Consider the following 14321-nt stretch of genomic DNA (forward strand, 5'->3'; position numbering starts at 1 on the left):
AATAAAAGTCAACTGTTGCTTTTAAGTAAGGGAGCTTCCCCATTTTATCTGACACTTGATTCTGACATCAACACCTTTCTTCAATCTTAGTATCCTTTCTGATAATGAGTTAGTGACAAGAGTGATTAGACATATGGTAAAATTTCAAAAGAAAATAAGATGCAGAATTAATAGCCAACTGACTTTTCCCAGGTCATCCAATCAACTACTTGCAGAGTTAAAAATAGAAGTTAAGTCTAATTCCCACAGCTATTGCCAGATCAGAGCCTGACAACTTTGCTTTGTGTTGGCTTCAACCTCTCCCACCGGTGGCATTACCTGCAGAGACATCTTCCCATGAGGTTCAAGGTCATTTCAAGGCTTAGTTTAACTAACATGGGAGAGGTAGGAAAAGAGTTCATAAACATTTGGGAGAAGTTGTGGTAATGAGGTCTGGTTGTAAGTTGCCCGTGAGAAGAAACATGACAGAAATTAAAAACATTTATTAACCCTTACAGTGTTTCAAAAACTGCACTAAATTCTCTTTTATGATATCTTCTTTAATCTTCACAACAACCCTGTGCTTTTCCTGTTTTAAACACCAAGAAACCAGTCACGGAGGTTAAGTAACTTATACTAAGTCATATAGCTAGTAGATTGTAAAGGTGGGATTCAAACTCGTTACAATTCAGAGCTCAAATTCACTTCTTAAAATACATGATTTCAACATAAGTGGTAGCTAAAACTCCCAAAATAAACACACAAACAAGGGAAGGGGAAGGTCTAGTGATCAGCATACTTTGAAGATGATGCGTAGAGCTTTTTTGATTGGTTCTGAAAGTGATCAAAAGCTGCCTGAGAGCTCTAAGTAAAATTATCAAATTGAACAAAAAACATTAATTTTATAGTCAAACATTTTGAGATCAACCTAATTGCTCTGCTTTCATAACCCTGTTATATTATTTCATGTTACCCTGTTACTTCATTTTCCTTTTTATCTATTAAGGGGAAATTCAAACATTTAAGGTTTTTGCCTGAACAAGTTAGTGATTTTTTAAAAAATGATAACCAAAAGGCCAACCCTTCGTCTGCTTAGTCAATGGACTGTTTAGTGTCAGGTCATTTTATTGTCAAATTTAATTTTTCTGGTCAAATACTGACCTTACAAAGCCCCAGTGAAGATGTTACAGGATGATTATCTCAAACCTGCATATTTTCAATCAACCAAAATTTTGCTTTCTCTATCACTGTGTTCCTTACAATAAATGAAATTGAAAAAGGCACAGACATAAGAGAACCATTGATTAATATTTTATTATTTTATTATTAAAATCTTGCATTTTGAATTTTTTAAAGTCCAAATCCATTGAAGTTAAAGAAAGAAGGGTAATGTCATGTCTTCCTGTCCCAGGTAAAAGGACTGTGTTTGGCTGAGTGTCTTAAAGTGCTTACTAGATATATATCAATCTTTAATATGCATTACTTGTAATTTGCACCCTACAAAACCTCAGAGGGAAGGGACTATGGTTTGGCAAGAGAGGAGGGTAATCCCATTCATAATTCATTGCCACTATACCTACAAAAATAATCGCAATGAACATATATAGAATGCCAATTATTTTGTGGTGGGGAGCAGCTTTCAAAACTAAATGGTACTGATTTATTTTGTTGTTCAACAAATATTTTATAAATGCTTTTAATGTCAAACATGAAACTAATCATTTGAGTTGCAGAAGTTTTTATGATTCTGATATTTTACAGTTTGAAAATAACTGTACATTTATTGAGTACTTACCACAGTGTATGATACTAGTAAGCTCCCTAGAAACCTTAACACCTATAAAATATACTAAACACTACTGTCTCATGCTTTGGTTTGCAATCCTAGGTTGTTCCCTAATATGCAGATGATTTAAGAAATGAAATTTAGATTTGTCTTCTACAGGATCACCAGCCATGTGTTGACTAACTTTTATCAATGGACATTCTCAGGTTATTTTAAGACTCTTGTGTACTAATCATTAGGTAATCCTAGTAAATACAGGTGTGTTACTGTAGTTAAGAATGTCAGCCTTCTTGCATTTCAGCTTGATCCATTGCAGGAAATCACAGATTACTTGAAGGCAGTTTCCCCATGAACTCACTTCCTTGAGATGAGATATTAATTTGGGTGAACAATGATTTGTCACAATTTATTTTGGAAGGTAGTGGTTAAAAAAATGCAGTCTTTTCAGAATGAATCCTTCTAAAAGTGCACTGTTCTCTAGTGAGCTTACCTTATAAATAAGCCCCAAATTTTAAAATCTTTAAAATCGTTTTAAATCTTTGCAATATTTAAAATTTGATGATCTTTAAATCTGTATTGGGAATTGGTGAGTCTGACAGATTATTCTCATTGTTCCATTGGGGTACCCACCAATTCAGATTCAATATTATTTTTGCAAGTCCTACCAGGATTAAGTTTTGTGAATGGATAGAAGGAATTAACACCCTTGTTGTTTTTCACTACATTTCAATTATCAGAGAACCTGAGTGTGAAAATCATGGAGAGGAGCGTGAGAAATGGCATGAAAGATGTTACTGACTTCTCTGTTTATGCAGCCAAACTCTGCAGTATAGAAGAGAAGCAACAAAGTGGGTTGTACTGCTGCTGTGATTGCGATGACCCAACAAAGCCAATGCTTGTACCCTCAGTCTCATAAACGTGGCAGTGCATTGATCAAGATGTGAGGTTCTTGTTGCTTATTTAAGCAAAGGTCAGAATGCTTATTTGTTTTATGCCTGCTTTTTAAAGAAGGTTTGATCAGGCAGCAATAAAAGTAAATAATAGAGAAATGTTTATTAATAGGTTTTTCATCCCAATCAACCAAAGAAAAAGCATACCTTAAAACACTATTGTGAAATGTCTAGGGTATGTCTATCTATGTTCTTCTAACACTTCAGTTTTAAGTAGCTTTTAAAAAATATGTTATAAACATGTTGCTTCATCCTTGACATTTTAGCATGTTAATGTCTAATTAGGGTAAAACATGATGCAATCCCTAGCAAGCTCTTTGTTTCTCCCCTCTTGGACAGTGCAAATCAAGACAATCTTCTGAGAAGATAGTTAAAAGTCTTGCCAATTCTGTTTTACTTCATACATTCCAATATTCTGTAGTTTAGCTTAAATACGACACTCTCACGAGAACAAATTAAAAAGAGTACACTAAAAGGGGCGACTGGGTGGCTCCGTCGGTTAAGCATCTGACTTCAGCTCAGGTCATGATCTCACGGTTCATTCGTGAGTTTGAGCCCTACATTGGGCTCTGTGCTGACAGCTCACAGCCTGAAGCCTGCTTAGATTCTATGTCTCCCTCTCTCTGCCCCTCCCCTGCTTGTGCTCTGACTCTCTCTCTCTCAAAAATAAATAAACATGAAAAAATAATTTTTTAAAGAATATACTGAAGAGAAACTAAAGAAAAAAAACCCAACAAAATACAAGATTTACTATAATGCAGTACATAAATTTGAACCAAAAAATAGACCAAATTTTAGATTGGGCTAGATTCAAATGACCCATTGCTGGGGCTTAAAAAAAAAAAAAAGCTAGCTATAGATATTACTAGTTTTTCTACAGTGTTGTTATGAGACTTGACTGACATCTGTGATGTACACTGTAATATCTTTGAAATGATAAAAATGTGTGTCTGAAAAACTTGAAATCTGTCAATACTCATGTATAGTATTTTTTCCTCCATGAATTAGAAATGAAAAAAGTGAAAATATTTCCTTGCTCAAATGATGATAAACGGATTCCTTTATATTAGTTGCATTCATTTTTAAGATAGTTAGAAATGGCTACAGAAAATACAGAAATACTATTTTTTTGAAGAAGTTTATGACTTTTTATAGTAAATATACTTCTTCAAATTATAAAAGTGCATGTGTTACCTCTGACCCAACAATACCACTCCAAGAATTTTTCCATCAAAAGGAGAAGTGCCAATCCTGGGTCTTGGCACCATCAAGAACAATAACAACAATAACAAAAAAAAAACACACACACAGACAAAAGTAAAAGCAACAACATATAAAGGCATATACCTTTGTGTCCGTTACCACATACCGTAAAATCACAAAACAAGTTGGAACTTTATAAATATTTATCAGTGGGTTTTCACTGAATAAAATTATGGCACATTCTTAGCACATCTTACTAGGCATCTACTAAAGGTGATATGGTAGTGTCTATGCTAGATATCATTAATAAAATAGAAATATAATTATAAATATAAATATAATTAATTAATATAATTATCATTATATAATTAAAATATTATTTAGCCTTAAAAATAATGAAATTTTGACACATGCTGCAACGTGGATAAACTTTGGAAACATTATGCTAAGTGAAAAGAAACCAGACATAGAATGACAAATATTGTATGATTCCACTTGTATGATGTAGCTAAAAACAGGCAAATCCATATATGTATAGAATAGAGTTTACCAGAGGCTGAGAAAAGGGGAAAATGAGGGGTAACTCTTTAATGGGTACAAACTTTCTGTTTAGGAGAGTGAGAAAGTTCTGAAAATGGTTAGTGGTGATGGCTGCTCAACATTGTCAGTGTACTTAATGCCAGTGAATTGTACACTTAAAAATGGTTAAAACAGTAAATTTTGTTATTCCTATTTTACCACAATAAAAATAATACAAATCCACTATATTTTAAAGCATAAATTTACTTTGTATTAAGCATATTATAAAGTTTTCATAAAATTGCCCTTATTTTAGGAGCTTATACAGTTATCATATTTTGGGAAGTGTAAAGAAAACAGCAGCTTAAGTTGGCCTCTTGAGTTTTCTTTCCCTCCATCTATGTTTTTTCTAGATTAACGTTGTCACACTTTCCTTTGAATAGCATCAGCAAGAACCATGCTAGCTTGTACCGGTCTCTCCAAGTATCAGTTAAGAATTTTTAATGTATTTTTATGCTGGCAATTGTTTTAGAACCTAGGAGGGATGAATTTGTCTTTCTTCCCCTAACTTGGCAAAAGCAAATACATTACTGCAGACAGAATTACCAGAAAGAAATAGTAACTTTGAGGCAGACATACATCCATCTTAAGAACACTGAATATGTTTCAAAGTAGACTACACCACTCAATTTCTGGCAATGTTCTTCTACATATTTGGCACTACAGTACTCTAAGTCTAGAACTGTTTCTTTTTTTGTAAAAAAAAAAAAAGGTTTTGATTGGAAAACCCTAAATAAATCATTTGGAATGTGTTACATTCAGAACTCCTTCTGGGATTCCTTTTCCATGAATCAGGGTTCTTTGAATACTCCTCTCACTGGCACTTGCTTCCGAATCAACTTTAGCTGCCTTTGTGCCAGTGATAGTGAAGAGCTCTCATTTTAGGTTTTAAAGCAGGGAGAACAATAGAAGGAGAACCTCACTTCAAGTACCAAAAATGTCTGGGCTAATAAAGGACACATATATTGTCAAAGTGAGTCCAGAGTAGATGTTCTTAAACCATTTGCTAAAGAATACTTTAGTGGGTCCTTAAACACCTACAATTGTATGTGTGTGTGTGTGTGTGTGTGTGTGTGTGCGCGCGCGCGCATGTGTGTGTATGTACTTGGGGACTGGAGGCACCGCCTTTGTTGAATTATCAAAGGGGATATTAAGACCCAAAAGTTTAAGAAACACTGGACAGATTAATTACAAAACAATTTTAGACTACTACATTTTTATCATGCTTTCCTTGGCTCTTAATACTTCAAAGGGCAACATGGTAACTTGGAAAGAATGTTTTGCTAAGCATTTAGGTGACATGACATCTTTGAATCTCAGTTTCTTCAATGTAAAAGCAACAGATAGTAGAAGGTTGAAATTTGATACCACAAGTGAAAGTACCTGCAGAGTGCCTTGTAACTGGACAAGTACTTATATATGTAAGGTACCTTCTTCTGCTTATGCTTTTTCAAAAATGCAAGCATGTTGAAAGCAAGTAACAATTTCTCCTTTAAAGTTTTGTTTTATTAATTGTAGCATACTATTAGTAAGTATGAACTAATGTACATTTAATGGCATGGAAACTTACAATAACTTCTGTTGAATATAATTATTTGAATTTACTTTCACTATATTATTATATAAATATTTTTAAAAGCTAAATGATACTTGCACACATACTGGGAGCTAAACTTGGCTAACGGAGAAGAGTAGGTAGAGATATATCCCTGGGAAAGAATAACTAATTTCTCCACTAAAATCAAATTACTTAACATCTATGCATATACAAAAGGTTCCTGACTTAGGATGGTTCAATTTATGATTTTTCAACTTAATGATGGTACAAAAGAGATACATGTTCAATAGAAACTACAATCCAGTTTTTGAATTTGGATTGTTTCCCAGGTGAGCAAGCACTACTCTTTTGTGATGCTGAGCAGTGGCAGCAAGCCACAGCTCCGTTAGCCATGCGATCATGAGGGTAAACAACAGATATACTTACAACCATTCTGTACCCACACAACAATTGTTTTTAACTTTCAGTAGAGTATTCAATAAATTATGTGAGATATTCAGTACTTTTATTGTAAAATAGGCTTTGTGTTAGATGATTGTGCCCAATTGCAGGCCAATTTAAGTGTTCTGAGCTCATTTAAGGTAGGCTAGGCTAAGATATGGTGTTCAGTAGGTTAGGTATTAAGTGCATTTGATTTACGGTATTTTCCACTTACGATGGGTCTATTGGGATGTAATCCCCTCATAAGGTGAAGATCTGTATGTAGCTAGACACTGTACTATGAGTTGCAGGTAATAAAAAGTTGGCCGTCACAAACCATGTTCCCCAAGGCTATTTTAGAAGAACAAGTTATGTTCACACTAAAGAACAGACCACAATAGAAAGTACAATAGGAATTTAGACAAGGGAGAAAATTTATCTGATGCAAACACAAGTGGGTATGGGGAAAGCCTCATGGAAGAGGCAGTGTCTGATGTGAGTAACGTTTTGACATGTACAGGAGGAGTGAAAGAAATGAATGAAGACATACAGGCATGACATCATGGGGGCACAAACTGGAAATAAAGAGCACTTGGTTCAGGCTGATCGTAGGGTCGCTTAAGGGGATTACTGAGAAACTAGATAAGGAGATATCTCACTGCCTGATGCATATTACTTATTAATAATACTTTTAGACACAAGTATTGGGGCATCTGGGTGAGCTCAGTCAGTTAAGCATCTGACTTCAGCTCAGGTCATAATCTCACGGTTCATGGATTTGAGCCCTGTATCCAGCTCTCTGCTGTCAACATTGAGCCCGCTCTATATCCTCTATCTCCCTCTCTCTCTGACCCTCCCCAGACCCTCATGCACTCTCAATCTCTCTCCCTCTCTCTGCAAAATAAATAAACATTAAAAAAATAATAAAAGTATTTAACTTAAAAAGAACATGGATGAGAACTTAAAAATAAAGACATAATGAAGGGGGTGAAATATTACATAAATCTGACCGTCAGGAGGCCATTGGTAACTTCCAAAATAGCACTTTTTATAGTGTTTTCACTGGAGACACTGGTTGAACAGAAATACAGTTCTTGAGCTTTATTATTCCTATTTTTTTTCTTTTCCATGTTTCAAAATCTCAAAATAAGTCCCTTTCAATTGTAACTAATGAAAATAAAGTAGCACCAGAAAATGCCTTTTGTTATGAGAAGTCAACTTTGACTCCTAAATTTGTAGAGTTACTGATAACACTGCCCACCCACTAAACTAAATATTTTTTTTACATGGTTAGAAAGCAGTAGATTGACTTCATGCTATTTTGTCAAATCTACAAAAATGCCTGCAGTTCATTTGGCATCTAATAGTGCACATCCTCCTGTTTTTCATTCCTCCTCCATCTCCTGAACAGGCAATTAATTTTTCCTTTCCCTGGGAAACGTTTAAAGGAAAGGAAATAAAGTCATAAATCAGTTTCAGTCTTGAAGTCATACATATATTTCTTCGTTGGACTCTGAATTTGGTCATTTTTCTCAGAAAGAAAAAATTATTTCAACATAACAAAGACTAAATTCAGAAATCCCTTAAATTTATTTATCTTCCTCAGTTGCACTGAAATGAAAATTTAAATTTTCTAACTTATTTTCTCTCTTCGCAGAAAGGCTTCTCAAAAGCAGGTCCATAACTTAGTGAATTCATCTCACCTATGAAGCCACTGGCAGGTATGATGCCAGCTTAGGCAATACCAGTCTTGGTATTCTGACCCATTTCTTGCCAGAGAATTCAGTTTCTTCAGAAACCCAGCTAATAGACACTTTCAATTTCTAACTGTTACTAGGATATTCTCATGCACTAAGTAGTCAACATAAAGAAACCTCAAAATTATAGAAATTTTTATTGTACTTAAGATCAATTGTACTAATCTATATTTCGTAATTTCTTAAAATGAATTATTATATTAACATTTATTATCACTTATTATTCAGAATCATTATTTATATAGTTAAATATTTGAAGGTGAATAAAGAAAGATAGTAGAATAAAGGGTTTTGCTGTTCTTGCTCTTTGTTCCCTCTTCTATTTGGTGTGCCTGTTTCAAAATCGCAGAATCTTGAAATTTTAATATTTCAAATCCAAACCACACTCAACACATAATAATAATAATAATAATAATAATAATAATAATAATAATACTAAAACAAGCCAAAAGAAAAAATTGATGCTGAGGTTTTCGTGATCCAGGGGAGAGTTCCCGGAGTGGGCCACTTGGATTTGCTTACCTCCTCCACTCCCTCTGCCTCATATACTAAAGGTAGAGACAAAGAAGCCAAATCAAATCCTTCTTTGGTGTATTTTATAAAAAGAAATTGTATTCAGAAAAGCAATAATGGTATATAATAGAATGAACATGATTTTTCAGAACCAGTATCTTTGTCTAAAAGCAATATATAAAAAGGAAGGTAGACAGAGATCAATTTTTAGCTATAAACCTTGCCTTTTTCATTGATCTCCTATTTTAATTTACTAAAATAAAATTACATGGCTATCGAGTCAGACTATCTAAATTTAAAGATAACAGATCACCTGTTAAATAGTATATTGGCACACAGATGCCCCAGTCTGGCTTATTGCAACTACTCTCTGTTGGTGAAGTGGCACATTTGCAATCCCCATCACAGCCATCTTAACCATTTCAAAGCGTATTATTCAAATGTACATCCCTACGTGGCAGCACTTGAGCTCAGCATCAAGAGGTTTGTGGGGAAATCCTAGAACAAGTGGTCAGAAACCCTAAATGGTGAAACTGACTTGAGGATGCTCAAATAACCTGAGGTTTAGATTGGCCAGCTCCATTGGCTTTCTAACTGCCTGTGGGGAAAGCCTCTCTGGAGAAACTCTTCTGAGGTTATTGGGGAATCCTAGGACAAACACACTGCTTGCTTTTTGGGGAGGACCTGCCCCAAACCCTACCCAGGTAGGTGTCTCACAACCCAGCTGGACTAAAAACGCTTCAAGAAAAAGTGGATAGACACATTCACATTTGTACTTTCACCTATGCCTATGCACAGGGAGCAAAGATATAAGTATGGTCCTCTTTCTCACACCCCAACAGATTCTGCTGTCCTCAAAATCCTCTCGTAGCCGCAGTGACTACAGTGAAGGGAGTTATCAGGATCCATGTTGGTACTGGGCTAAAAGCAGGATTTTTCATGCCTTGTATTTGGGGGAAGGACGCAAGCAACAGTATACAGAGAGAATACTAAAGTGGTATAGGGCAATGCCCTTTGTAGGTCCTTGACAAAATCAGTCGTGGAATAGAGCTTGTGGATAGGGGCTGACAAGAGCTGGCCTGTGAATGGACCCGGCATTCCGGGGAAAGGGAGTGGGGGGTGGAAATCAATGAAGTAATTGACGAGAGAAGATGATAAATGAAGGGAGAAGGAGAGACAAGTGCTGCTCAACCCAAGCTGAACTCCAGGAGATAAGAGAAGTTTCTCCTCTAATCTGAGACTCTTACTAAAGGTTCAGTATTGAAGTAGGTGTTTGACATTGAAATGGGCACAGACCCATCCTGACAACTAGGGAGGGAGAGGACAGAGGAAGGCAAGAGAGGAAAGATTTCTGATTACTTCATCAAGCTACCTCCAAGGACCTGCTGCTCCAAAAACCAGAAAATAACCAAGTGACGGCTGAAGTAGAAAGATAACAGTGCAACTCCAATTATTTCACATTTTGAATCTTCTTCAGTGTCTAAGCAAACCTGGCATTGCAACGGTCGATTATCTTGAAGAGTATAGAAGCTGACCGTCTTCTTTGTTTGCCCAGTAACACCGCTCCTCTAATCTCAGGCACTTGGCTGATTAACATTTCAATCCAGTTGTTGCTCCTTTTCCCTTTGCAGAATGCAGCAGAGATATTCCCCTTCTTCCCCGTGTATTGCAAACCCCATTACTAACCGCGCGGAAAGAACCTAGCGACGTGGTGTGAAGCTAATAATAGCCGGGCGGCTTACCTTCTCGGGATGGAGTCAGCGCAAGTCCCAGCGCCCGCTGCCCCCGGGCCGCAGTGCCGCGGAGCCGGCCGAGTGCCTGGTCAGCTCCGCCGGCCCCCACCCCACCTGCCGGCTGCAGCAGCTGCTCTCGCCGCCGCGCTCCGGCAGCATGAAGTCATCCCCCGCCCCGGGCCGGATCACCACATTCCGTGCCAGTCGCGGGGGGAGAGGGACCTCTCCCGGCCGCGGGGAAGGTAGTCTGGAAACTGTTTCCGACGATCGCTACCCCTCCGGGTTTTAGGTTTCTTTCCTATTAATGCTTTTACGGAGGAAGCGTTGCCGGATTGTGGACCGAGAGAGAAGAGCCAGAGGGACTTTCTCTGCATAGCGCCTTTCCTCCGAGAGCTCCCCTGTCACGCCCGCTGTATGGACAGCTCCATTTGACTGTGTGGGTTTCCCACCCTCTTCATTTTCCTTATCAGTATTGTTCATTTCGCTGAATTTGAGACTGGGATTGTCTTTTGACATAAACATTCAAACGCTCTGGAAATGTTTTAAATTGACAATTAATCTTTCTAAACCCCTTGGAGCACGCCTCACTTTCCCCCAACGCACACACACAAATGCGCACATGTACACACACAGCCAAACCACTCACAATCATGAAAGCTGGGACCTCTCACCCTGTCGCCTACGTAATAGAATGGGAAACTCCCAAAGGAGTGGAGAAGTAGGACCGACCAAAGAAAGCACTCGAGGAAAGAGAGAGGGGTGGCCCTAGGATTTTGTTGCTGTTTAGTGGTGCACTTAGTGTACAGATGTTGCCTCTAACACCCTCCCCCCCCCCACCCCCCGCAATTGGGCTGGCTGCTCTGGTGACAGCTATGATATTTGGAAGCCAAGAAGCAGAATCCACATTAACAGATGGCTGTATCTTCTTTTTGCCTCCGAAGGATTTATCAGAATTGGCCTTAGGAATAATGTAAGCAAATACGCATATAAGCCCCTTCTTAACCTTTTTTTAAATTGGCACCAGCTATTAAGCTGTCTCTTTCTCCCTCCCTCTCTCTCTCTCTGTCTCTCTCATTTTTTTTTTCCCCCCCGACAACCCCCCTCCCGTCACTACCTCCCTCCCTTTCTTTCTCTATTCTGACCCACCAGTGGTTTGGGGATTTAAGAGGAAAAAAAGGGCCAAGGATTGCCCTCTTTATAGCAAAGCTAGTGCTTTTTTCTCCCAGTGTTAAGCCATTCCCAAGTAGAGATGTTCTTTGACACTAGAGTTCAGTGTGAATGGAGTTTCCTCATTTAACTTACTTTTGGAATTCCCATCACTAGGTACAAGCCAGTTTTACCTTGTGGATTTGAACAGCAGCATAAGCATTGCATTGCATAAGGCCAGGGAAGCACATTTGATCCATGAAGAAAGAGCTCCCTCCCATCCCTCTGTTTAGCAGTTCCAAAATTGGGAGGTAGTGTAGCAAACAGAATTCCAACAAAAATCATTAAGAATTCTTGGTCCTAGAATGCATGCTTTTTGGAAGCTGCAGCAACCTAATTTATATCTCTGAGCCTCAAATTTATAAAATTAGGCCATTAATATCACCGAGGTTCTTAATCTGTATCAAAGAGTATGTAGAATCTGGATGGGAATATTACATCTTTAGTTTTGCTAATCCATAATTGAAGTTTAGCATTTAGTATTTCCTTTAAATATAAATGCAGGCAATGAACCACAATAATATTAGGGGAACCTGTGACTTTGTCACCAACAGAAGCCCCAGATAATTTCCTATTTCAGTTTTTGTAGATATCTCAAAATCACTATTCTGATGGTACAATCAAATCATCATCACCTTTTTTGTTTTATTTAATACACTATATCTATTCTTAGAATGAGTTTAGATACATGGAAAAATTAAGGAGATAGTACAGAGTTTCCATATCCCACTCCCAGTTTCCTCTATTATTAACTTTTTACATTAGTATGGTACCTTTGTTACAATTAATGAACCACTATTGCTACATGAATATTAGCCAAGGTCTGTACAATTTCCTTGGGATTTACCTAATGTCTTCTGTTCGTTTCCAGGCTCTCACCCAGGACACCACATTGCATTTAGTTGTCATGTCCTCTTAGACTCCTCTGAGTTATGATAGTTTCTCAGATTTTTCTTGTTTTCGATGACCTTGACAGTTTTGAGGAGTAGTGGTCAAGTATTTTGTAGCATGCCTCACTGTTGTAATCTGATGCTTTTCTCACCATAAGACTGGGGTTATGGTTTATTGGGAGGATGACCACAAAGACAGAGTGCCAATTTCATAATGTCACATCAGGAATTTATACTATAAATGTGATTTATGACTATTGATATTGACCTTGATCACCTGAGTACGGTGAGCTCAGATTTCTCCACTGTAAAGTTACTCCTCCTTCCTTTCCATACTGTGCTTGTTGGAAGAAAGTCACTATGTGAAGCTTATGCCTAAGGAGTGGAGAGTTGTCCTCCAGCTTCTTGACAGCAGAGTATGTACATAAAGTATTTGAAATTCTGCACAGGAGATTGCCTATTGTCCCCTAAATATTAATTTATGCAACTTGTTTATATCAGTACAGATTCGTGCATATTTACTTTATACTTTGGGTTATAATCCAATACTACTTTATTTTGTTCAAATTGTTACAGCTTTATCCATTGGGAGCTCTTTTTGTTGGCTCCTGTGCTCCTTTGATGTGTGCATGTGTGTGTTATTACTTTTTTTACTTTCTGGCATTACAAGGTACTCCAGGCCCATCTTGTATATTTCCTGCCCCAGGCCTAGAATCAGCCATTTCTCCAAGAAGTCCTGATTCCTTTTTATTGGAGAATGGTAATAGAAAACAAGATCTGGGCTTAAGGTGTGGTGGTTGCTAAGGGGTATCATTTTTTAGGCTCTCTGAGCAGAAATATATATTTGTAGTAAAAAAAATATTTTTACTATAGATATGTGTACATATTTATAAATATTGCTAAATGTAACTATCATACTTATATTGAGCTAAATATGAGTTCGTACTAATGTCTTCAAGTGTAATCTGTTAACACATAGCTCGTTTTAGTTTCTTCTCCTTGCTAATTCATAAATTCCTACAATGAGAGTAAGAAATGTGGCTCCAACAATCTTTCATCCATTTGCTCAACTGTTCAATTCCAGTGTACACATATAGCAATATAAGAATTGTTGGCCCATTACCTCAATATCACTATTTTTGAGTATCGTAGTTTAATAAACCATTGTTACATCTTGTTAGTGAATTTAAATGCTTGTATATTTCTATATCACAAATTTTGTTTTAAAAATATTTTAATAACTGAATTTAAAAATTGGTAATTAGTTTCCTTTGAAGTTACATATATTATATGTATGAATTTTAAAAGTGTTATTTTAAGAAGAGTTACATAAACTGCTCCAGATTGTTAAAGAGAACCATGGTAAAAAGGAGGTTAGGATCCCATCCACAGAACATTTTTTTTGAGGATATTATGAGATGATGCGAAATTGCCCGGTGCAGGCAATGAGGGGAGCTCATGCTTGATAAGTGTTACCCTTGGCCACTTGGGCAGGCTTCCATCTTCCTTTAGAGTTTTGAACACCTGGAAGACAGAATATGCTAAATCCTGTGCTTAATAATTTATAGTTTATTTACAGGATTTGCTAAGTATCAGGTGCTAGAGGCAAAAGTCCATATAATGTTAAGGAGAAGGAAGAAGAAAAGGTGAGGGAACCAGAAGACTGAGATGACTCCGAAGTTCAGGGGTTTTGTAGTTGAACAGATCTGAGCTCAGATCCTTTTATTCACAATCTGATTTTGTCTCA

At 37.1% G+C, this 14321-nt stretch overlaps 1 protein-coding gene across 2 annotated transcripts in view; it reads right to left on the reverse strand.

Annotated features, from left to right (window-relative positions):
* The window catches only part of PKIA (cAMP-dependent protein kinase inhibitor alpha), a 94839-nt gene extending 84193 nt beyond the window's left edge, over positions 1 to 10646 (reverse strand). The window contains exon 1 of one of the 2 annotated variants that reach the window (XM_015083149.3): positions 10488 to 10646. The gene's annotated coding sequence lies outside the window, so the exon portion shown is untranslated. The remainder of the gene's footprint in view (positions 1 to 10487) is intronic. The other variant, XM_027064341.2, reaches the window with a different exon arrangement.
* Between the last annotated feature and the right edge of the window lie 3675 nt (positions 10647 to 14321).

Source organism: Acinonyx jubatus, chromosome F2 (genome assembly GCF_027475565.1).
Source record: "Acinonyx jubatus isolate Ajub_Pintada_27869175 chromosome F2, VMU_Ajub_asm_v1.0, whole genome shotgun sequence".
Lineage (NCBI taxonomy): Eukaryota > Metazoa > Chordata > Mammalia > Carnivora > Felidae > Acinonyx > Acinonyx jubatus.